Below are 25,942 nucleotides of genomic sequence, written 5' to 3'. Positions count from 1 at the left end.
TTCTGCATCTATTGAGATGATCATATGGTTTTTGTCCATGGCTCTATTAATATAGTGTATTACATTTATTGATTTGTGTATATATATATATATATATATATATATATATATTTTTTTTTTTTGGTACCGGTGATCGAACTCTTGAGCAGCAGGCAGTGAAACCACTGAGCTAAATCCCCGGCCCTGATTTGTGTATGTTGAACCATCCCTGCATCTCTTGATGAATCCCACTTGGTCAAGGTGTATGATCTTCTTGATCTTTTGCATTCTGTTTACCAGTATCTTATTGAGGATTTTTGCATCTATGTTCATAGGGAGACTGGCCTATAGTCCTCTTTTTTGGTTAGGTCTTTCTCTGCTTTTGGGTTTGAGATGATGCTTGCTTCTAGGAATGAATTTGGGAATATTGCTTCCCTTTCAATTTTATTGAAGACTTTAAACAATAATGACAGTAGTTCTTCTCTAAAAGTCTTGTAGAATTCAGCAGTGAAGCCATCAAGACCTGGGCCTTTCTTTATTGGTAAGTTTTTAATTAGGTTTTCAATTTCATTGATTGATATTGGGTTGTTTAGAATTTTTATGTCTTCTTCATTCAACTTTGGTATTTCATATGTATCTACGAATCTGTCCATTTCTTCTGTGTTTTACATTTTATTAGAGTACAGGTTCTCAATGTAGGTATTGATGATGCTCTGGATCCATTGTAATTTCCCCCTTTTCTTTCCTAATTGCATGGATTTGGGTCTTTTCTTTGCTTTTTTTGGATAAGGTTGGCTAATGGTTTGTCAATTGTGTTTATTCTTTCAAAGGAGTAACTCTTTGCTTCATTGATTTTTTTGTATCATTTTCTAAGTCTCCATTGCATTGATTTCTCCTCTGATCTTTATAATTTCCTCCCTTGTATGAGCTTTGGGGTTGTCCTGCTCTTCTTTTTCTAGAATCTTGAGGTTCACCATTAGCTTGTTTATTTGAGTTTGCTGTTTTCCTATTATGAGTATTCACTGGTATGAATTTCCCTGTCAAGACTGCTCTCAGTCTTGTGTCCCATAGATTCCAATATGTTGTATTGTCATTGTCATTTAATTATAGAAACTGTCTGGTATGTTCCTCTGTTACCCATTGGTTGTTCAGAAACATATTTTTCAGTTTCCTTGTGTTTATGAAATTTTTTGCTATGGATCTCCAATTTCATGACACTATGATCTGATAATATACAGGGGATAACTTCAGTTCCTTTGCATTTATGTAAACATGTTCTATGAGCAAGTATGTGGTCTATTTTTGAGCACAACACATGTGCTTCTGAAAAGTATGTCCATTCTGATTTTATGGGGTGGACCACTGTGTAAATATTTGTTAGTTCCATTTGTTCAAGTTTTGGTTGAGTTGTAGGATTTTGGGGGGTTCATGAGTGAAGTTACCATTGTGAAAGCAGGTTGGGTTCAGAAGAGGGAGCGCTCTGGAAAACAATACTCCTTGTGACAGAACCTGAGAAAAGCAAGAGTAGCTATCCTACTTGCAGATCAAATGGATTTCAAACCAACACTAATTAATAGAGACAAAGAAGGCCACTACATTCTTGTAAAGCGAACATTCCAAGAGGAAGAGATGACAATGATAAATATATATGCACCAAATACTAGTGCACCCAACTAGATAAAACAATTAATGAAAAATCAAATAAGCTCATATATATATATATATATGTATGTATTAGAAAAAAATTTTGGTTGTTAATTTACAAAGAGCTATTGCTGTTACTAATACTGAAGCTGACTGACCAAAAATGTTGCTATCAGAATACAATCTCTTTACATTTGAGCAGAATTTCCCAAATGTGTTCTATGCAGAAAAAAAAGTTTCTGTATTAAGTCTGAAAGAATTTAATCCAATGTACTTTTCTACTGTCTCACTTTTACAGCATCTTTTAAAATATTTAGTCATTTCACTATGTTGTCAGTGCTTCTGACACTGCAGTCTATATCCTTTTTCATGCTGCATCAGGTTTTGTTTTGTTTTGTTTTTTTGCCACACAACAAATTACACTAAAATGAGGGTTTAAAATAGCACCATCTATTATTGCTCAAGAGTCAAGAGGCTGTGGATGTAGGGGATTTTTCTGAGGAGAAGTGCCAAGTTATAAATGGGATAGAGGAAGTGTGAAGAAGAGCAGAAGCCAGGAGATGGGTCAGATGCAGGATGTAGGAAGCACCAGCCTGAAGGCAGGTGATTGGGGAGATGAGATGTCTGATGTCAACTGATGGGATGGATGGCATGATGGGCTTAGCCTTTTCCTTAGCACATGCAGCTCACCCAGCCCTAGGGCAGCTGCCCTTACCATTGGCCCCTGTGAGTAGAGGTGACTGACATCTCACAACTGTCCTACTCACATAGGTGGAAGGAATGGAAGATAAGGCTATAAGAGCTTTTTTAAAAAAATTAAATTTATTGGTACATTTTTTGGGTACATTTTAGATATACAATTCATTTACATTTATCATTGGGTGTTTGCACCTGTACACAATGTATCTTGGTTCTTATTTTTTTCTCCATTACAGGTCCACCCTTCACCCCCCTCCACCTTTCCCTATTTACATAGATTTCTTTCCATTTTTTTTTTCTTTTCTCATAGTTTTTCCTTTCCCTCTTTTCCTTTCCCCTTCCCCTCCCATCACTCCTTCATCTTTGGACCTTTTTTCCTATTTCAAATTATCAATTATTCATTTTAATCATTTTAACTCTTGTTTACACTATCAGTTTCTCACACTAGAGAAACTATTCAGTATTTACACATGTGTGTCCTATTTATTTCACTTAAGAGTATGGCCTCAGTATGCATCCATTTAGCTATAAATGATTCTAGTTTTTTGTTCTTTATGGCTGAGTAGTACTCCATTTTATAAAAAAAATCACATCTTCTTTATCCAGTTTCCAGTTGATGGGCACTTGGGCTGCTTCCAAGCTTTAGCTATTACAAACTGTGCAGCTATGGACATGGGTGCACATATATTACTGTGGTATAATTCTTTTAATTCTTTTGGGAAGATACCCAGTAGGCAACTAGCTGGGTCAAATGAGACCTCTAGTCCTAGTTCTTTGAGGTATCTCCATACTGACTTCCACAGTGGTTGTACCAGTCTGCACTCCCACCAACAATGGAGAAGGGTTCCTTTCTCTCCACAGCCCTGCCAACATTTGTTATTGGTTGATTTCTTGATAGCAGCCATTCTTTCTTGGGTGAGGAGGAATCTCAGAGTTGTTTTCATCTGCATCTCTCGAATGACGAGTGATGTTGAACATTTTTTCATATATTTGTTTGCTGATTTTACTTCTTTGTCTGAGAAATGTCTGTTCATTTCAGATGCCCATTTTTGAATTGGGTCTTTGAATTTGGGGGATCTGATTTTTTTCAATTCTTTATATATTCTAGATAGTAGTCCTTTGTCTAAGGTACAGCTAGTAAAATTTTTTTTCCCATATTGTAGGTTGTCTGTTAGCTCTGTTGGTGGTTACTTTTGCAGTGCAGAAGCTTTTTAATAAGATGAGATCCCAGTTGTTGATTCTTTCTGCTAGTTCTCATGCTGCTGAGGTTTTGTTCACAAAATCTTTTCCTTTGCCAATGTCTTTAAGAATTCTACCTAACTTATTTTTCAGCAAGTTTAGTGTTTCTGTCTTAATATTTATATCTTTAATCCACTTCAATCTTAGTTTAGTGTGTGGTGATAGGTATGGGTCAAGTTTTAATCTTTGGCAGGTTGAAATCCAGCTTTTCCAACTTTTTCCAACCATTTATTAAGTAGGCTATCTTTCCTCCAATGAGGGTGGTTGGCTCCTTTGTCAAAGATGAGGTGGCTGAGCATGTCTGGAGTTGTTTCTGGATCTTCTAACCTATTCCACTGATCCTCAGGTCTGTTCCTTTGCCAGTACCATGCTGATTTTATCACAATAGCTTTGTAGTATAGTTTCAAGTTGGGGATTGTGATACCCCAAGCCATGTCTCTGTTGCTTAAAATTGCTTTAGCTTTTCTAGGTCTCTTATGGCTCCAAATGAATTTTTGGATTGTTTTCTCTAGTTCTGTGAAGTATATTGTTGGAATTTCAATTGGCATTGCATTGAATCTATTTAGTAGTTTTGGAGGTATGGCCATTTTCACTATATTGGTTCTTCCTACCCAGGAACAAGGGGTGTCTTTCCATTTTCTTGTATTCTCTTTTATCTCTTTTTTCAGAGTGCTGTAGTTTTCAGTGTAGAGGTCTTTTGCTTCCTTTGTTAGGTTGATTCCTAGATATTTCATTTTTTTTTGGATGCTATTGTAAAAGGAATTGTTTCCCTAATTTCTCTCTCAGTGATTCTGTTATTGGCATACAAGAAGGCTATTGTTTTTTGAGTGTTGACCTTGTATCCAGCTACTCTACTGAATCTGTCAATTAAGTCTAGAAGTCTTCTGGCAGAGTTTTTTTAGGTCTTCTATGTAAAGTATCATATTGTCAGCAAATAATGACAGTTTAACTTCTTCTTTTCCTATCTTTATTTCTTTTATTTCTTTCTCTGTTTTCATTGCTGTGGCTAATGTTTCCAGAACTATATTGAGCAGGAGTGGTGGTAGTGGGCATCCTTGTCTTGTTCCTGATTTTAGCATGAAAGTTTTCAGTTTTTGACCATTTAGTATGATGTTGGCTGTTGGTTTTTCATAGATAGCCTTAATCAGATTAAGATAAAGACCTTCTATTCCAATTTTGTGTAGGGTTTTTATCATGAATGGGTGTTGGATTTTGTTGAATGCTTTTCCTGCATCTATTGAGATGATCATATGGTTTTTGTCCTTGACTCTGTTAATATACTGTATTACATTTATTGATTTATGAATGTTGAACCATCCTTGCATCCCTGGGATAAATCTGATTTAGTCAGGGTGTACGATCTTCCTCATGACCCTCTGTATTCTGTTTGCCAGTATCTTGTTGTGGATTTTTGCATCTATGTTCATTAGGGAGATTGGTCTGTAGTTCTCTTTTGGGGTTGGGTCTTTCACTGGTTTTGGAATCAAAGTAATACTTGCTTCCAGCAATGAATTTGGAAGTATTGCATCCCTTTCAATTTCCTTGATGAATTTAAAGAGTAATGGCATTAGTTCTTCTTTAAATGTCTTGTAAAATTCAGCAGTGAAGCCATCCAGACCTGGGCTTTTCTTTGATGGTAAATATTTTATGACATTTTTGATTTCACTCATTGTAATTGGGTTATTTAGAATTTCTATATCTTCATTTAACTTGGCAATTCATATGTATCTAGGAATCTGCCTATTTCTTCTGTGTTTTCCATTTTATTCGTGCAGAGGTTCTCAAAGTAGGTATTGATCCTCTGGATTTCTGCTGGATCTGTTGTGACTTCACCTTTTTCATTCTTAATTGCATGGATTTGTGCCTTTTCTTTCCTTTTCTTGATAAGGTTGGCTAAAAGTTTATTGATTTTATTTATTCTTTCAAAAAACCAACTCTTTGATTCATTGATTTTTTTGTATTGTTCTCTTAGTCTCCATTGCATTGATTTCTGCCCTGATGATTATAATTTCCTCTCTTGTATGAGCTTTGGATTCATTATACTCTTCTTTTTTTAGGAGCTTGAGGTTCTGCATTTGGTTATTTATCTGAGTTTTCTCTGTTTTCCTAATATGGGCATTCACTGCTATGAATTTCCCACGTAGAACTGCTTTCATTGTGTCCCATAGATTCCTGTATGTTGTACTGGCATTTTCATTTACTTGTAGAAACTGTTTAATTTCTTCTTTAATTACTTTTGTGACCTACTGGTTGTTCAAGAGGGTGCTATTCAGTTTCCATGTGTTTGTTGTGGTTTTTGTGATTTCTTATGTTATTAATCTCCAATTTTATTGCACTATGGTCTGATAATATACAGGGGGTAACTTCAATTCTTTTAGATTTACTTAGACATGTCCTATGAGCTAGCGTGTGGTCTATTCTGGAGAATGACCCATGTGCAGCTAAAAAGAATATGTATTCCGATTTTGTGGGGTGGAACACTCCATAAACATCTGTTAAGTCCATTTGTTCAATAAGGGCTATAATATCTTAAAGAAGAGTCACTTTTTCCCCTGCCAGTACACAAATGTCTTTCTTAATGGCTTCACTAATCCATTTGACCATATCACCACATTCCCAAACCTCTAGCCAAGACATTATCATGGGCTAGATATTCTCCCTTGGGATGGATTCCTTTGGTGATGGAGATATATTAGAGATCCATGTTAGAGATCCTAGAGACTATTGTAGGAAAAGCCAAAGGGTCTGGTTTCCCTGGCCCAGCAAGATGTGCAGAAATCACTTCAGCCCCAGGAATAGGGCAATTCCCTTTTGGTGCCCATGGCTCTGCCTTCAGGGCACAGCCTTGAGCCCATTCCCTGGAAAAATCAGACCCTGGTCCTCTTCATTTCTGCTCCAAAGATTGTCAGAAGTGGCAGCTCCTCTCTGATTCTTTTAAAATTTAGTTAGTTGTTCTTTGTTTAACCCAGGCTTGATGTGAGAACAGAAAGAAAAAGAAGTCCATTTCACTTTCCAGTTGCAGGCATTGCTTCCTCTTGCAGAAGTTGCCTGAGCATAGCTACTCACCACTTTATGGTGTCATCTCCTCAAATCTCTACTACAAAATCATAAAAGAGGTAATATGACTGCTCTATTTTAATTATGAGGGACCTGAACCTGAAAAGGCAAAAATACCTGCTCTGAGATCCTACAACAGGTAAGAGGTAATAGAACTGGAGAATGAACCTGAGCTGAAGCTCAAAGCACATGTGCTTAAATGAACTACCAATATCTAGCTGCTGTGTGCCCCACAGCAAGGGTCAGAATACTGTGCTACATCAGTCTTAAAACACCTACCTCTTCAGGAAAGGGCTATATATAAGGAAGTGTGAAATATCAGAAAGCTGCTTGTTCCAGAAAATTCTCTGTGTCCTTATCATGGAGAAAAAAATAGCACAGAGACAGTTAATTGCAGGATTTCTGGGAGGATCCCTAGTGGCAGTCAAAAGTCCAGGAAAATACAAACACCTCTAACTCCCTGTGATAGTTGAAAGGCCTCCCTCTGGGGCTTTCAGCCCTATATAATTCTGGGTACACTATCACAGCACAAATATCCAAGTAGTAAACAAGTGAGGAGACTGCTGGAAGGAAGAGAAAATTCAGCAAGATAATAAAGTAGTAGAGAAGTCATGAGAAAACATTGACAAATAAGATAGATGAAAGAAAGTCGAAGTTCAAAGTAAAAGAATGTAAAATTCAAGTAGGAAAAATACTGAGTTTCAAGGTTGAAAGGAGACCACGGTTGAACAGTGGGTAAGGTGAAGTGGATACTGGTTCTCTATACCACTCATTGTTTCCTGAGTACTCAATGTGCTAGGTACAGCCCTCAGCTCTCCTCCAAGGAGTTTTGGCTTCACAAAAACCTTACAACATAAGGTGTTCAAGTTTTCTTTTTATAGATGAGGGTGAGAAAGTTTAGTGGAAGACCTAACTCAAACCAAAGTTTATCCTTTTTTTGAGATGTTAGAACAGAAGTCCAGATTCCGCACGAACTGGTAGGAAGTTCTGTCCCCATCTTCATATCAGTGTTGGGTCCTGTAGGTGCAGTACTTAATCCTCTGTGCCACATGTGCAGCAACAGAGCAGTCCTGTCATGTAGGCTGCAAGACCTGTGATTTAATTTTCTCACTACTGCCACAATGGCTGGTTTCTAAACCCTAAAATTTAAATTACCCTCTTCCTTTATGTGTTGGCAGGTGAATTTTAGCATCACAAGCACTATTGTTTCTGCAGAAAAATATATTTCCAGACAATATCCACCAAATTCCAATAAGAACAAGTCTGTATTTGTCACTTTGATTAATTAATTTTCTAAAAACTGATAATTGTTTTGTAAAGGTTATGTACATTGATCTATCTATCCTAACTATGCAGACTTGAGTGGCACAGAGACCCAATTACATTATTTTCTTTCATGTGGGATTAAATTTAGGCCTAATTTACAGTGAAGATTAAATATGTATAGCACAGTTGGATAGGGAAAATAATGAGTGTATTATTCTAGTTCTTTTAAAAATATTGATTTATTTTACTATTGAAGCAATACATAATCACTTAGAAAAATTACAAGATACAGAAATGTAGAGAGAAGAAAGTCATAGTTATTTAACTGCAACAGTGGCAAGATACACACTATATGCAGAGGCATGCTACAGAAATATATGATGACTACACTTATGCAAATGTGTACTTGCACTTGCTTTCTGTCCACTAGTCTCTGTTTATAAATGATTAATGCAAGTTTTGCAGGCACTTGCTTCCATCTGCTTATACAGTCTTTCAGACCCAACAATTATTCCCAGAATCCTCAGGGAGGGGTTTAAGAAACTCTGTTCATGTCTCCCACCTGCAGGATTCCCCAGGTGTGCTGTCCCTGACAATACACCTGTGCCACTAGAAAGCCCTTCCCTCCAGGTACAGCTGCAGATTAACTCCCTTGAGATGCCTGGATTCTCTGTGTTCAGCTGAGAGATGCACAAAGCCTCTCTTCTACCCCCATGTGAGAGTGCCATGCAGAGCTGCTGGTGCCTTAACGGTTTTCAGGATTGGAATGAAAGTGCTTTCTGGTAAATTCTCTTATGTGTTGTTTACCCTCAAGCTTGCTTGACTCAGAAATCTGTCTAATGGGGTCTTGATGGGGGAAGCACTGAATTATAACTTATCCACCACCCAAGCCTCTTTTGCTGAATGGAAGTCTTTGTGCATGGCTTCTTATCTCAGAGATAAGTTCTCACAAACATTTCCCAGGCTTTTGGTTCTTGGGAAAGAGGCTCATCCTTCAGTTTTTTATGTGCCCAAGCATAAGTGGCATTGTCAAATGGAACTTTAAAAGTTAGTTTTTTTGTTTTGTTTTGTTTTCCTTTAGAGACAGGTGGCTTCCTGAGGCCTAAGGCACAAATAGTTTCCCTCACCTCTCCTCACTCAGATGAATGGACAGAATATGTAGATACTGACACCAGGAGGCCTGGAGCCCAGACTCTTTTCTACAAGAAGAGTGACAATGAGCAGAAAGTGGCAGGAAATGGTAAAGCAAGTGTTTCTCTGTATTCCTTACACAGTGAGATGGTGATGGTGTTTGAGACAGATAGGCCCCTCCATCTCCTCAGAACTAGCTTTGAATAAACACTTTTTTCTTTTTATCCAAATACATGGGCTTGCTTCTTTGATTTGGTTAGTGATGAGCAGAAAAAACTGAGCATATGGACTTAAGTGGTTGGTAATACAAAGAGCCTGTAACCACTATCATAATGCAAATGGAGATGGCACAGGCCCTTCTTAGGGGATGACAGAAAGCGTAATATGTGATAACTCATATAAAGTGACCAGCACATTTCCTGAAACTGTAAAATTAATATACTCAAAAGATGTCAGCTATCCCCACTATTTTAAATATAGCTTTTTATAATATTACTACATATGCATTTTTGTCACTGTTGTTCAAAATATTTTATTCTGTAATATTGCACTATATGAATTTAACCATTTCCTATTCTTGCTCATTAAGATTGCCTTCAATTTCTATTATGAATAGTTACAAAGAAAATTTTTATCCATAAATCTCTATTTTTTCTAATTTTTCCTAGTTTTAGTACATAGAATTAGGGGCACGTAGCCTTAGTTAAACTGACCTCTGTTCTTCTAGCTCTGCTTTGCAGGCTCTCAGAGGGTGTATCAATTGGATTCTTCTCAAACCAGCCTCCTTCTCCCAGTAGTTCCTGGAAAGAAGGGCTTGCCTGTCCTTCCTTCCTTCCTTACAACCTAGGGTTGTTTGAGAATTTTGTTCTTAGTGGCAGTAGCGGGGTGCTAGGAGGACTGAACTAGGAATTTCAAAGAGTCTGCCCAGTGAGCCACCACAATAACCTGGAAGTTAGCTTTTGTTGTTTTGATCCAAATCAGCAAGCTGTTTTCACCTATGGCAGCTGTGTTTGTAGGACCTCTGGGCAGCACTTAAGCAGGCCAGTCTTGGGACCCCAAGAGAGCTGTATTTGCTTTGTCCCCAGTTTCCCTTGCTGCTAGCACTTACCTCTCTTGAAAGTAGCCACTCTCAACACTGCCCAGAGCCTGCCCTTGTGCCATGCACATGTTGGAGACTTTGTTTCTGATGTTTACTGGACAGCAGAGGGTGGTGGCAAGTCACCCCTGGAGTCAGGTGCCTCAGTGACTCACCATGTTGAGATGGCTGGGAGAGAAGAAGAGTGTGCTGTGATGTGGGTGTTTTTGGGCTAAGAGAACTGACCACAGTGTGTCCCCAAAATCTGATGCTGGTTGTTCTTCTTCATTATCTTTAGCTGATGACAACTCTGATAATGTGTGTCCACCAAATGGGGCCCATTCTAGGCAAATGAGTGAGACAGGGCCAGAGATTCTGTCTTATAAGTACCTATATAAAGTATATAAAGTATCTTTAATTTTGCCTATTATCTGGCAAAGTAAATTTCAAAAACTTACTATCTGAAAATGTTTGTTGTCCCTTGGGTTATACCGTAATAGCTGTTATAAATGGCACATGTGAAACCACTCCTTTAAACAGCCTTTTGAAAGAAAAGTTTATCCCAGTGAACAGAGACTAAAATCAGGGTTAGATTCAAGCAGCTACCTGGGAAAAGCCAAGTTTATTGCATCTGTGTATAGATGGGCTGACACTGGGAGAGAGAAATAGCGGCTAGCTGGGAGAAATTTCACCCATGGGTGGAAGGGCTAACACCAGGAGAGAGATATTAGCAGATAACTGGGAAAGGATTTAAGCTTATATAGTATTGAAGGGGATAAGGAATCTGGGGTGAAATGTTTATGATTGAGTCCGAGGACAGTCAGCACAGGTGTGTAGACAATCACTGGACTTTTCGGCACTGGGGAGATTGTCTTGTTTACTGAGAAATAGACCATTGTTTGCTGAAAGTGGCCTGTTTTCTTGTGAAGATCTCAAGTTAGGCATGACAATAGCTCCTTAGAAATATACCTCAAGCACAGTTAAGGGCACTTGGTATTATCAATGTGAATTTGAAAATGAAGACTAAGCCAAGGTTTGGGGGTAAGCAATATTAATATCGATTAATGCACATCTTTCCTGTAATTCATGCCTCATTTTCCACATGACTAAATTTCTCTTTGTCAAAAGCAGTAAAAAAAGAGAAAAAAATTTCTCTAATCATAAACAACATTAGTATTAGATGATATGGATATTTTTTTAAATAGGGAGACAGAAACCAGGTTAGAGTTTTGAATGTTCAGTGTGGTTGAGATGCTATTGCTTGTAGTTGTGGGGGAAACTTGTTCTATGAAGAAAATCTGAGATGATGGTCAAACCATTGCAGTTTCAAGGTAGTTTATTAGTTTTATTATTAATAACATATGAGAGGGCCTGGGATTTAGCTCAGTGGTTCCGGTGCCTGCCTAGCAAGCACAAGTTCCTGAGTTCGATCCCTGGAACCAAAATAAAAGTAACATATGAGAGATCCTCAATTCCAGGTATGTCATATATATGATGTTTATTTGGAAGTTATTTAGATTACATAATGAAACATAGAAAAAATTTAAATTTACTGTATACCATTCATATTCAATAAAATAGAAAAAAGATGTCTACCCTAGTCTACCTAAGTAGGATTAAAGGTAACACAATGATTATGTTGGAGAGATGTATTAGCAGGAAATGTATGTTTCTTAAACACAAAGGTGGAAGTGGACACTGTGACTCTCATGAGCTCAGGCATTTTCAGGTCTCTTCAGCATGGGAGCAGTGAGGAGTGTGGGTGGTGTGCAGATCTGAGTAACTGCAATAATTTTTTTTAAAATAGAGAAAAAAAATTAACAGTTTAGTCAAGTCTGGGAAAACAGAAATTGTTTTGTTCTAGGAATTTGTTTTAGAAATTTCTGAGAGCATAATCAGGAAGATTTAACAAATCTGATTTTCGGCTTAATGAGGGAAGCAGGTAAAAAGAGTTTTATTTTCTCAGTGATAATGATATAGGAAATAATATTGGAGATGAAGTATTATGTCTCCCAACCTGTTAGATGTCTGATATGCCAAGCTCTTGTTCTCTAAAAATTGAAAAATGAAGTCCAGGAACAATGGAGTAGGAAGATATGTATTGATAGGATAGCTCATAAGAGGCAGGAAGAAAACTCTAGTGGTCAGCCTGGGAACCCCACTCTATGGAAGAGTTTTACAGAGCAAAACCTACATGGATGCAACATGGGCCACAGACATGATCATTCAATAGGGTTACAAGTATAGCCACTTAGGTAATAGTGGTCCAATTGGAAAACAAGTCACATAACAAGCGTGGATGGAAAGAACAAAGACTTCTCCCAGGAAATGCTTGGTCCAGAGGCCTATGGTCACTCACTAGGGTGGTTGATGTCTGTCTAGACTTCATTAGGCCCAGTGTTTGTCCTTTGAGGAAGTGTACATGTCGGGTCATCTTGTCTTTATCTCGAGTCCTGGTCTTTAACAGATATGTCTCTGGCCACAGTTGTGGTATATTTCACTTTGCCCTGACTCTCTGGAGGACCTAGCCCTATCTGACTACCTATAATATTTTTATCTAACTCAGCTATCTGTAACATTCCCCCTCTGAAGAGGTATCCTGAACTGCTGTGAGGGGGCTGGAAGTGATGACTATTCTGGCTATTTCTGGCTGAAGGGGATTGTAATCATAGTTGGCAGTCAGAGATACCTTCCAAAGGGTCTATCTAAAGGCCCTCAATAGGTGTCAGGCATTCTTGTCATGGTGTGTAACTTTAATTCTGGAGGAGACAAGGCCAAAAAGACATGTAAGTATACATAGGCCAAACAATAAGATCAATAAGACTATTATGAATATAGCCAACAAATATTTCCACCAGGAAGACCCAGTAATAGCATTCCACAGTGAGGAAAAAGTCCAGGTAATTTCAGAATCTGATGTGACTTTAACCTGTTGTTTAATATCTTAAACAGCCATTGAGATATTAGCAGAAGTATCAAGAATATACATGCAACATTCAGGTTTTACAATTATACAGGTACTACTTGTGCTGCTGTTAGGATATCTAATGCCATCCAATTTTGGAGGATGGCTTGTCTCATTAATTTTACCTCTCTATAAGAGAGAGAGAGATCAGTTGAGGTGTTATTTAAGGCTTGCTGAATATAGTTAGTTAAGACCTTAATGTGCTGTATAACATCTTCTAATCCTAATGAAAGGACAAAGATAGAAGCAAAATGATTGTACCAGTGAAACATGCTTTTAAACCATTGACGTTATAGGTGGGGTAAGTTTGCAGGTTTGCGAATATTTTGATACTCCTGTCTTGTAACCATGCAAATCTCAGTGTGTGTCTCCCTTTACACCTATGCAAGTATCCAGGGCCACAAATCTATGTTTGTGAAAGGAGTCTAGGATTGACTGTAGTGAAAAGGAATAATACCTAAAAGCTTCCCAGGAGCCCCTAGAGAACCAAGGCCCCAGAAGTGAGGAATCTCAGCCAGTTAGCAGTCTGTAGACATTCCATGGGATATGGAAAGCTGTCTAGGTACCTACACATGTCCTCTGTTTTCTTCTCTGAGATAATAACAGTCAATTATGTGAACTTGTTTGGCTTGTTAAAAGAGAAAGTGAGCAGGCTTGAAACCTGCTTTTCCAGTCATGACTGTTGAGAGGGAATGTTCAACAACTAATTAGGACCCATTAAAGAAGTCATAATTAAAACAACACTGAGATTCCATCTTACTCCAGAAAAAATTGGCTATTAAGAAATCAAATAATAGCAAATGCTGTTGAGGCTGTGGGCAAAAAGAAACCCTTCTATGTTGTTGGTGGGAATGAAATTGGGCCTTATTAATCTATGCTTATACATCCTTAGTAGGTGCAAAAGCATAGCCATGGTGTGTGTGTGGGGGGGGCGGAGATTTGGAGATTTGGAGTCATGCCATACTGTTTGATTAGACAGGGAAAACAGGCAGGGCATCTCTTTCTTAACTACTTCCTGCTGATTAGGGGCTATGGTAGTCAGGGTTTTGTCAAGACTGAAGAAGGAGGACCATATTGATGTGGTCTTTAGCAGTTGCCTATGAAATGGCTGTAATCCTGTGGGTGAGAAATCTTCAAAATGATGATTAGGCATGGCAATAATGAACAGATGAGTAAAAAGAACAGAACAAGCACTATAAAGCAAAGAATCCAAGACAGGATAGTGAATTTCCATGAATCCTATGATCTGTGCTGGGGGTCCTGAGACATTTGCTGTCATGCCATTACGTGCCTTGAAATATATAATATGACCAGAGAACTGTTATTTCCATACCAATCATGGTTGTCTTAGAAGTTGAATCCATGCAGAATGTTAATGGAAGATAATTATAAAGTTTTACTGGAAAAAAACCCCTGGAGATCAAGGACAGCATAACATTTTTGTGTAACAGTCATGATGACACCATTACATAAAATGACATGAAAAAACTTTTACCTAAATTTGTCATCTTTCAAGAGAGTGTCATCTAAGAAGAATACATCTATCCATCGATGCATCTAATGTGACATTGGCCGGACCATATAGTTTTTGAGCTTCTCTACACGTTGTGTAAGCTTTTGCATCATCTGGCTAGCCATCTTATGGATTGAGACATACACCTCTCATCACAAGTAGCTGGAATACAAATAGGGAAAACCCAATACTTGATGCTGAAAGTTTATCACCATAAATTAATTTAGACTGAAAGACATGAGTATGATATGTTTTTCAATTTTGCATCTCTAAAGACCTATACACTTGAGAAACAGAAATACATTTAATACACTGTGATGTCAACAGTGAGTGTCAAAACCATGTTAGAGCTGCACAAGGAGGCAGTTCTGTCCTGTTTTTTGTGACTGATCAGTCTAGCTGTTTCTTCTAGTCATGAAGAAAAAGCATGACCAATATCAATCTCAGAAATGAGTTACAGCCTTTGTCTGAAAGTACTAGTTCAAGACTGAAGAGGAGAGTTTGGACTGGGGAGGTGTGAATGATGATCCAAGAGTCAGAAACACAGTCCACCCCCCCCCCCAGTCTCTTTTGAGCAACAAGGAACTTTTAGAAGGAACAGCCTGAGCTCAACCAAACCCCAAAAGCTCAAACTAACTAAACATACATATTTCTTCCTATAAACTGTATTTTTCACAAACCTTTTCTTGATGCTTCTAGTTTTGCCATTATCTCTCTGGTAGCCAAAAAAAACCCCTTATCATACAAAATCTCACCTCAAGAATATATATATCTGGACTGGGGATTAAGCTCAGTGGTTCTGCCACCTGCCTTGCAAGCACAAGGACCTGAGTTCGATCCCTGGTACCGAAAAAAAAAAAGAATATAATATATTTATACTTATAGCTTTCTCCATATTCTCCTTTTATTCTATTTACTATAGTAGTTCTGTAACAAACCTGGCAGTGGCCATTTGGATTTTAAAGTGCCCTCTCCCTTTTTTTCTGTCTCAGATTGTTACATTTTAAGGTTGGCTAACTGCCAACAAACCCCCAAGTCAGAAAAAGAGCAAATTAACCTTGTAACTATAGTCTAAAAATTTACAGTGAACAAGAAATGAGGTTGTCTGGTCACCTGTTTTATCTCCCCTGCATCAGTTTTGCTGTCTTTAGAACAATGGAGGGAAATGGGATACATCTCCTTCTCTACCAGGACCTGGTCCACACAGGCAGTCTCCTGGGTGAGCTCCCAGCTGTAAGAAATGAATTTACTTGTTTAGACTCAAATGGGATTCCAGAGGGAGTGAAAGTTAGGCCTTAATATGTATAGCTATCCTGATAACCCATGTAAACAGCTTTCCATGGAAATCTCAAAAAGAGGAAAATTTTTTAGCTCAAAGCAGCTGCAGGTGTTGTAACCAGTTACTAGAACAGATTGAACAGACAGAATACATGCACAAGACAATTGCATTTGAATCTAAGTTCACTCTCAGATATACTGGCCTTTGTAAAAATATTGATGAGAGTTCCTTTTTTCTCCAGATAAATCTGTCCCAGTTTGGCATGATTTGTTGGTTTAACTCTTGCTGTCTTTACCCCCTCCTCAACACTTTCTGGCAAAACAGGTCCAATTGGTTTATAGTATTGTAATTTCGAGTCCACCTGTCATTTCTTCCAGTGGTCTATGTGTAACTTCCTTCTGTCTGTTTGTCCTTGACAAGGCCTTATCTTTAGGGTGGGAGAGGGACATGAATATATAGCAAAGAAAGCTTGGGCATAAGTGATCTCTTGCCATTTGCCACAGGTACTTATCAAAGTCACATAGAATTTGGAAATCAAACATGCCAAACTCAGGTCATTGGCTGCCATTGTCTGGAAAATGCTTTCCTACTCCTGTGTCTTCAAGCGTTTTACCTAGTTTGTCTTTTAGAAGGTTTAATTTTTCTATTTTAATGTTTAGATTTTTGATCCATTTTCATTTTAATTTAGTATATGATGAGAAATAAAGGTCCAGTTTCATTTTCAACAAACAGATCACCAGTTTTCTCAGCACTACTTGTTGAATAGGCTTTCTTCCAACATATGCTTTTGGACCCTTTGTCAAAGATCAAATAGTTGAATATGTCTGAGGAGGTTTCTATATTCTCGATTCTGTTCCATTGATCTATGTGTCTTTTGTTCCTTTTGTTATTTTTAATCTCTATTGTTTTGTAGTATAGCTTAAAGTCTGGTATTGCTATGCCACCTGATTTGCTTTTATTGCACAAAATAACTTTTGCTATTTGGGGGTCTCTTCTAGTTCCATATGAATTTTAGGATTGTTTTCTCTATATCTGTAAAGTATGCTATTGGCATTTTGATTGGGACTGCATATGTCTTCTTGGGTTAGTTTTGTAGTTTGTGTGTTTAGGAATCTGTCCATTTCTTTAAAATTTGCTAATTTGTTGGAATATAATTTTTCAAAGTACTTACTATCTTCTAGATTTCAATAGTGTCTGTTGTGATTTCACCTTTGTTATTTCTAATTACATTTATGTGATTCTTTTTTCTCCTTCTCTTAGTCTTGCTAAGGGCTAGGCTATTTGTTCTTTTGAAGAACCAGCTCTTCACTTCATTGATTTGTTTTACAGTTTTTAAGTCTCAATTTCATTAATTTCCACTCTCATCTTTTTTTTCATTGAGTTTATTGGTACATTTTAGGTATACAATACAGTTACATTCATCATTGGGAACTTACACCTTTACATGGTGTATCTTGGTACTTATTTTTTCCCCATTCCTCTGCCCTCCCTTCAAACCCTCCTCCTTCCCTATTTACAAAGACTTTGTTTCCATTCCACTCTTATCTTTATAAGTTCTCTCCTTAGTTTTGGTTTGATTTTGTTTATTATTGTTTCTCAAGTTTCTTAAGATTTTTCATAAGGTTATATGGCCTCCCTCTGTTTTCCTAATGTGAGCATTGATTGCAATGAATTTTCCTTTTAGTACTGCTTTCAAAGTGTCCCAAAGGTTTTGTTGAGTTGTACAGTCATTGTCATTAACTTTTAAAGAAATGTTTACATTTTTTCTTTGATTTCTTCCATGATCCATGGTTGTTTAGGAGTATGCTGTTAATTTTCCAGGAGCTTTTGCATTTTCCAAATTTTTTCTATCATTGATTTCTATTCATTGCACAGTGGCTGGATATTATGCATGGAGTAATTTAAGTTCTTTTAAATTTATGTAGGTAGGCTTTGTGGACTACTATATAATTTATTTTGGAAAAAAGAATAAGTGCTGCTGTAATGAATGTATACTGTGTTGTGGTTGGGTGGAATGCTTTGTATATATCTATTAAGTTCACATATTCAAGGGTGTGATTCAGCTCTGACATTTTTAAAAAATTGATCTGTTTAGGGGCTGGGGATTTAGCTCAGGGGTTCCAGTGCCTGCCTCGCAAGTGCAAAGTCCCAAGTTAGATCCCAGTTACCAAAAAAACAAAACAAAACAGAAAAGAAAATTAAATTGATCTGTTTGGGAAAGTGAGGTGTTAAAAATCCCCTACTATGATTGTGCTAGTGTTTATTTGATCATTTAATTTCAGTAGTTTTTGTTTTATGCAGATGGGTACTCCAGTATTTGGTGCATATATGTTTATCAATGTTTTCTCTTCTTTTTAGGTTGTTCATTTTACTAGTATGTAGTGACCTTGTCTCTTCTAATCCTTTCAAACTTGAAGTTTACCATCTGATATTAGAATTGCTACCCTTGCTTGTTTTTAAGGTCCTGGTGTATGAAATGTTGTTTTCTATCCTTTAACTTTCAGTTTAGGAGTATCCTTGTGGATTTGATTAGTTTCTTGAATACAGAAGATTGTTGGATTCTATTTTTTGACCCAGTCTGCCAGTCTGTAACCTTTGATTGGAGAGTTGAAGACATTTACATTGATAGGTATTCCTGAGATGTATTGGTTATTTATTATCATTGTCTTCTTTTTCTGTTGGTGTATAGTTTGTTTTACTTTTCCTGCTGTTTTTCTTGTTGTTTATTCACTGACATCATTAGTTTCTTCTGTGGTTTTAGGTGTGTTCAATCCTATGTTTCTGTTGAGAATATTCTTGATTATTTTCTCAAGAGCTGGTTTAGCACTCATATATCTTCTAGGCTGGTCTTTTTCATGAAAATACCTTATTTCTCCATGTATTTTGAAGGATAGCTTTTCTGGGTGTTAATCTGGGCTGGAAGTTATTTGCTCTTAAAGTTTGAAATATTTCACTCCAAGGTCTTCTGGCCTTCAGGGTTTGTTATTGAGAAGTCTGCTGTGATTTTAATTGGTTTATATGTGATATTTTTCCTCTGGCTGCCTTTACGATTATATTTTTTTTTCTGAATATCTGCAAATTTAATGAGGCTATTCCTTGGAAATCCTTTCATTATAATTGTTTGGTGTTCTATAAGCATCATTTGTACTTTGAAATCTTTTCTTATATTTGGGGTTTTTTTTTGGTAATTTTAGTAAGTATGTTGGTGAATCCATCTGGGCAGTTTTCTAGCTTTTCTCTAACTCTGATTAGCCTTAGATTAGTTTCTTTGTTGTCATGTAGTAGGTGCTGGAGAGTCTTCTCTTGTTCTTTTATTTTCTTTTTGGCTTCTTTGAGCCCTTTATCATAATTCACTATTTTGTCCTCAATATCAGATACTCTGTTTTCACACTGGTCATTTCTGGAATATGTGAATTCTATACTATTTTTTATCTCAGATATTTCTGTGTGACATCTTTTAGAGATTTAATATCCTTGTTGAATCTGTTATTCAAGGTTTGAACTGTCTTGGTTAACAATCCAATTTTTTACCCGTTTCCCTGAAATTCACTGTGGGGACATTGAGTGTCATTGTTGTAAATTTTTGGTTCATTTCCTCTTTGAACTCATCTATTTTCTTCATGCCTTCTGTTTTAGTCACAAAGATTCAGCAAGGGAATACATTAAATACAGGACACATAACTTATAAGGTTATTTTATGATAATTACCCAAAGAGTCAAATGCAAGAAATTCACTGCACACTAGAAGCCCAAGGGATTCAACTGAGGGCATAGATCCCAGTAGTTTCCCACACAAATACAGCTGAAGGTCTAGAGTCCAAAGCAATGTCCTTCTCAAGTCCAGCTAGTGGCCTAGAGCCCATGGCAATATGTCATGCTGGTCCATATTGAGGATCTGCACTGGGAAGGCCCAAAGGTCAGTGGTGGAAGCCAGAAAATCTACACTGGTGAGATGAAGGATTTCTGCCACCAAGCTGAGGGATCCACATTGGAGCCAGAAAGTGATGCTCATGGTGAAGAACAGAGCTCCCCTGATGAAAAAAGCAGCCATTCCCAGCAACAGTGAGGCCCCAAACTCCTCCTCCAATGAGAACATCCTAGTTTACATCAGGAAAACCATCTCCAGCAAGATCCTACAGGTTTTTTTCTGGTACTGGCGATCGAACTTGGGACCTTGTGCTTGTGAGGCAGGCAACTGAACCACTGAGCTAAATCCCCAGCAAGCTTCTCCTATAAATCAACAAGGTAAGATCTTCCTCTCCAGTTCTCTTTTTGTGGCTATTGGTAACAGTCTTCAGATGAACCCTCCATGCCCAGACCATGCTGATTCAGTTCAGCTGGGCATTACAAGTTGATGATTAATCAATCCACCACACCTTCTAAGAACTTTTCATAGATTTCTGCTCTCTGGTATTTGTTTTTTTCTACCTTTGCTCTGCTTCGGGGAAGTTGAGAAGGGTTGTAGATATTTTATTTTCTTGTTTCCCCTATTCTTTCTATATAATCTTTTAAAATTCTCTTTATATAATTAATTGTATATTATAATATATTGCATTATATATTATATAACTATATATTTAATTCTCTATATATAATCTTTTTAATTATAGGAGTCTTATTTTTTCTCCTTTTTTGGGAGGGGTTACTGGTGGTTGAGGATTGGAGAAATGAGGTGAGTATATGATTATATGGAGCTTTTTAGTAGGATATTACCTCCTTGTGAGTAATTTTCAGCTTTGTATGTCCAGTTCCAGTATTTGCTATTTCTGTTGTTTGCTTTAAGTGATTTTGTATCTGTCCCTATGTTTTGCCACAAGAATTGCTTCACTTTATAACAGCATCCACATTTTCAATCTTACAACATTTCTGTATGATAGTTCTTGCAGTTACTCCCCCACCTCTGTCTATTCTCAAAACAAGGGAGAGAACCTATAAATTAGAGCCAATAAAAGCACAATTCTGTAAGAGTAACAACCTTATATACACGTGAAACCATAAAAGAAGTTAAGCCTATGTTAGTAAATAACTCAAGAAACACACAAAAATTTAAACCAATAAAATGTCCTCTGGGAACACAGATGAGATATTCCAAAGAGCCATTTCATACATGATTCCTAAGTCACCTCTTTGCCAGAGAGTCTGAGTGATCAGACCTCAATTACTCCTATGGTCACTGCAGCAAAATGGGTTAACTCAGACTCAGGGCCTCTTTCTCCTAGGTTGCAAACATTCTGCCAGAGTCTGATTAAGCTCATGTTCTTGAGTTAGGAACTCTTGCTGTCCCTTTTTTGGGGTGTAATGATGAGTGCCAGATAAGTTCATTGGCACTCAGTTGTTCTCTGAGTCAATATTATTCCTATGGAATCAATTCAACCACAGCAGTAATGAGCTAATCTTTGTAGTGGAATCTATCAGAGCTAGTTGAGAAATTACATACCATAAGACCCTGTTTTGGGTCTCCTTTTAGTCTAGAGATGAAATCCACAACTATAGTATAAGCATTATAACAACTCAAGCCTTGAACCATAGTTATTGTGCACCAAATGCATTGGCTATGTTTCCCCTACTAGTAAACAAAAACAAAAACACAGAACAACAAAAAGATATTCAACAATAGTTATATAATATCGACCATCCAAATCCCAGGAGAATAGAGGTTTGTGTCATGCCAAAGGGGGGAATAGAAAAGAAATAGAACTAAAAAGAAAAAACAAGCTGGTTTTTTCCAGACTCTGGGCACTTGATCCTGGAGATGCCGAGTTGCTGGCACTAACTGCTCCACTATTTTTCTTCCATATTGGCATTATTAATTCTAGAAATGGTCTAATTTCTTACTTAATTTCATTTGTGGCCCATTGGTTGTTCTTGAGGGTATTATTTAATTTCCTTGTTTTTATGTAGTGTTTTGGGTTTCTTTCATCAATGATTTCCAATTTCATTGCACTATGATCTGATAATATGCATGGGATAGTTTCAATTCCTTTATATTTATCTAATCATATTCTATGAGCTGACATGTGGTTTATTCTGTGTGCTCCTGGGAAAACATGTATTTTTTGGTGGGGGGGTACTAAGAATTGGACTCAGGGTCTCACACTTATCAGACAGGCACTACATTGCTGAGCTACATCCCTGGCCCAAGAACATGTATTCTTGTGGTTGGGTGAAACACTCTATAGATATCTTGTAAGTCCATTTCTTCAAAGTTTTGGTTCAGCTGTAGTATTTCTTAGTTGATTTTTTTGTCTAGTTGATCTATTTGTGACAGTCCTCCATTAAAATTGTATTAGTGTTGTGCCAGGGATTTAACTCAGTGGTTCCGGCGCCTGCCTCGCAGGTGCAAGGTCCAGAGCTCGATCCCCGGTACCAAAAACAAAAACAACAACAACAAAAATTGTATTAGTGTTTATTTGATTTTCATATACATTAGTATTTGTTTTACATAGTTGAGTGTGCCAGTATTTGATGCATAATATTTATGATTGCTGTCTCTTTCTGTTGGATTGTTCCCTTAAGAAGTGTGTAATGACTTTTGTTTCTTCTGATTAGTCTTGGCTTGAAATCTACTTTCTCTGCAAGTAGAATAGCTATGCCTCCTTTTTTCCAGGTTCCTATTTCATGGATTGTTCCTTTCTATCTTTGGCTTTCAGTCTATGAGGTGTTTTTTTTTTTAAGTTAAATGTTCCTAGTATGCTATATATTGTTGAATAGTTTCTTGAAACATTCTGCCAATCAGTTTCTTTTGATTGGTGAATTGAAACCGTTCATATTGTTGGCTATAAATGATAGGTATTCACTTGTCCTTGTCATCATATTATTTTCCTGTTGTTGACTCCCATCTTTCCCTTCTATTTAATTGCTTGCCTTGCCTGGTGGATTCATTCTATTCAGATTTTTGGAATTGTTTTCTTCATTCTTTTCTAGGATATCCTTCAGAACTTTTTGGTGTTCTGGTTTGGTGGTCATGAATTTCTTCAGGTGTTCTTTATTGTGGAAGTATCTTATTTATTTATCATTTGTAAAAGATAATTTTGCAGGGTACATGAATCTGGGTTCAAGATTGTTTTCTTTTTAGGGCTTGAAATACTTCACTTCAAATATTCCTTGACTTAAGGGTTTGTGCTGAGAAGTTTGCCATGATTCTGATGGGTTTTCCTTTATAGATGATTTGTCTCTTAACAGCTTTTAATATTCTGTTCTTGTGTTGGATTTCTGGAATCTTGAGTATTATATATATTGGTGTAGTTTTTTTCAATCATGGCTATTTGAAGTTCTATATGTCTCACTTGTCTGTGTGTCAAATTCTTTTTCCATGCTTGGGAAGTTTTCTGCTATTACTTCTGTGAATAGGTTTTTTAAAATGTCCTTTGTATTAACTTCTGATTTACTATTGATTCCAACTAATCTATGTTATTTTTCTTTGCATTGTCTATCAGCAGATTGATTTTTTTGTGGTACCATGCTGTTTAAGAAGTTTCAGTTTGATAATCACCAACTGTAGCTCTGTCTTATAGAGCTGATATTCTGTCTTCACGTTGGTTGATTCTGCAGCGTACAATTTTGATAGAATTTTTAATCTCCTAGATATCTGTTTGAATCTGTTTTATGGAATCCACATATTTCCTATATTGGGCATTCATAGTTTCCCTGTCTTCCCTAAGCTCGTTTACTTTTTCTTTTTCTACATATAATGTAGATTGATGAACCATTTCTTTCAGTATGGTCATTGTCTCTTTAATCACTTGTGTAATTACTTTTTGTGTCTGTGACTTATTCTGTTTCGTTACTTCCACTGCTACCATTTTAGAAAATTCAGCTGGGTGACTTTTGATTTCTTCCACCTCAATGTACCTTGTCTCTGTGAAAGTTTAACACTGAAAGCCCTGAAATGAAGCCAACCTGCAGCTGCTCTGAGTCCCAGGTTCAGTTGGCCCCTCCTTAAAATGGTGTATGACCAGGCATTCTCTCCAGGGGACATGGCACTCACTTGGACTGGAGTCGCTCACCAGCTATTGTAGTTACAGCATCCACTGCTCTGTTCCACTGATGGGTTTCTCACTAGAGACCTCTGGAATCATTCACTTTCACTGTGTCTCTGTAAATTTGATCTTCCTTTCTCACTCCACAAGCCATATTATAGAGAGATAAGTTAGGTAGCAATATTATAGGCATTCAGATAGGGCTAGGTCCTGGAGAGAGTCCTGACAAGGGTGAAACACACCACAACTGTTGCTGGAGACACATTTATTGGAGATCAGGCCTCAAGATAAAGAAAAAATGACCAGACATGTATACTTCCTCAAAGGACAAACACCAGGCCTAATGAAGACATCAGTCACCTAAGTGGGGAACCAGAGACCCCTGGACCCACAGTTTCCTAGGAAAAATCTTTGTTCTTTTCATCCATATTTGTTACATGACTTGTTTCCCAATTGGACCACTATTATCTAAGTGACTATGCTTGTAAACTTATTGGTTGATCATGGCTGTGGACCATGCTGTACCCATGTGTGCTTTGCCCTATAAAACTCCCCTATAGAGTGGGGTCTCCGGCTACCAATTCAGGACCCCTCTGCCTCTCATGAGCTATACTATCAAAAATACCTTCCTACTCTTAACCTCCATTGTTCCTAAAATTCATTCTGTGATTTTTAGAGAATAAAAGCTTGGTGTATCAGACATCTAACAGGTTGGGAGATATAATATTTCATATTTCATGTACAGTATTATTTTCTGTATCACCAGGAGCCAGGGTGAAAAGGCAGGTTGGCTCTTCTTTTTTCTGCATTGTGGTCTGTCTCTTCAATTTGTCTATAGACTCCAATTCTTCCATCAGATCCTTCCTGGGTTCCAGGGATTCACCTTGCTCCTTGTTTTGTTCTCCAAGTTGTTATATTCTAGTATCTGGATTCGAAATCATGAAGAGGATGATTTGTTGCTGCTTGGTACTCAAAAAACTATTCTTGTGACACAGTTTAGAAGGATAAAACTGTAGCTTTTAATATAGTATCTTGCACTTTCTAAAATACATTTTTTCCTGTCCTGTAGGCAAATTTGTACTTTGCCACCAATGTTGGGTGACATGGTCTTGCCAGTGGCCAGGTGCAGCCAGGTGGTGCTCTTAGCCTCCTCATTGATGAAGAAGACTTGGCCACCCTTGGTGATCTTGTAAGTCCAGGAGCAGGGCAGGGATCCAAGTTTGAGATTGGACGCCATGCCAGATTCTTTTGTGTTACAAAATAAGCAGTAATATGTTAATGTTTGTTAAATTAAAGAATTATTTTCATTGGAGAAATATAGAAATTTTAATTCTCATTATAATACTATTTACTCAACTTGAAATAATTGTTTTCCTTATTCCAATGATCTCAAAAGTTTCATACACATTAGCAAATAAATCCAATACTCATTTGTTGGCTACCTAATGCATCCAATACATTATGCTCAGTACTGTAGGGAGTAAAACAAATATAAACACAATAAGACCAAATCACAATGAATCTTTATTTTATTTATTTTTTATTTTTTATCTTTTCCCCATTAACTTTATTGGTACATTTTAGGTACAAAATACAGTTACATTCATCATTGGGATCTTGTACCATTATGTGAGTCTCTTGGCTCTTATTTTTTTCCCCCTTCCCTTGCCCTCCTTTCACCTCCTCCACCCTTCCCTATTTACAAAGACCTTGTTTCCATTTTTTTCCTGTTCTCATATTTTTCCTTTCCCTTTTTTCCCTTCCTCTACCCCTCCCAATTCCCCTGCTCTTTTAGACCTTTTCTTCCTGTTACACAATATCAGTTATACATTTTTGAAATTACAATATTAAGATCCAGGAGACATTACCACAGATTTTACAGAATTTAAAAGGATATAGAAAGCATATTACAAAAATCTTTTTTGAAATAAATTTGACAACTTCTAAGAAGTAACTTAGAAGACAAATTAATGAAACTAACTCTGGAGGAAATATAAAATTTGAATAGCACCTATTAAAGAAAGTATATTGCTAGCTTGAAAACCTACCTATATGACAACAGCAGACTCATAAACATTTTAACTGATAAATTATATCAAACATTTAAAGTAGAAAA

At 37.1% G+C, this 25,942-nt stretch overlaps 1 pseudogene; it reads right to left on the bottom strand.

Annotated features, from left to right (window-relative positions):
* Positions 1 to 24,796: 24,796 nt before the first annotated feature.
* LOC101698294 (pleckstrin homology domain-containing family A member 5-like) lies at positions 24,797 to 25,063 on the bottom strand (annotated as a pseudogene).
* Positions 25,064 to 25,942: the final 879 nt, after the last annotated feature.

Source organism: Heterocephalus glaber, unplaced genomic scaffold (assembly GCF_053883595.1).
Source record: "Heterocephalus glaber isolate CG9 unplaced genomic scaffold, H.glaber_assembly_v1.0 deba00000281, whole genome shotgun sequence".
Taxonomy (NCBI): domain Eukaryota; kingdom Metazoa; phylum Chordata; class Mammalia; order Rodentia; family Bathyergidae; genus Heterocephalus; species Heterocephalus glaber.
This window is presented reverse-complemented; position numbering and strand designations above follow the sequence as displayed.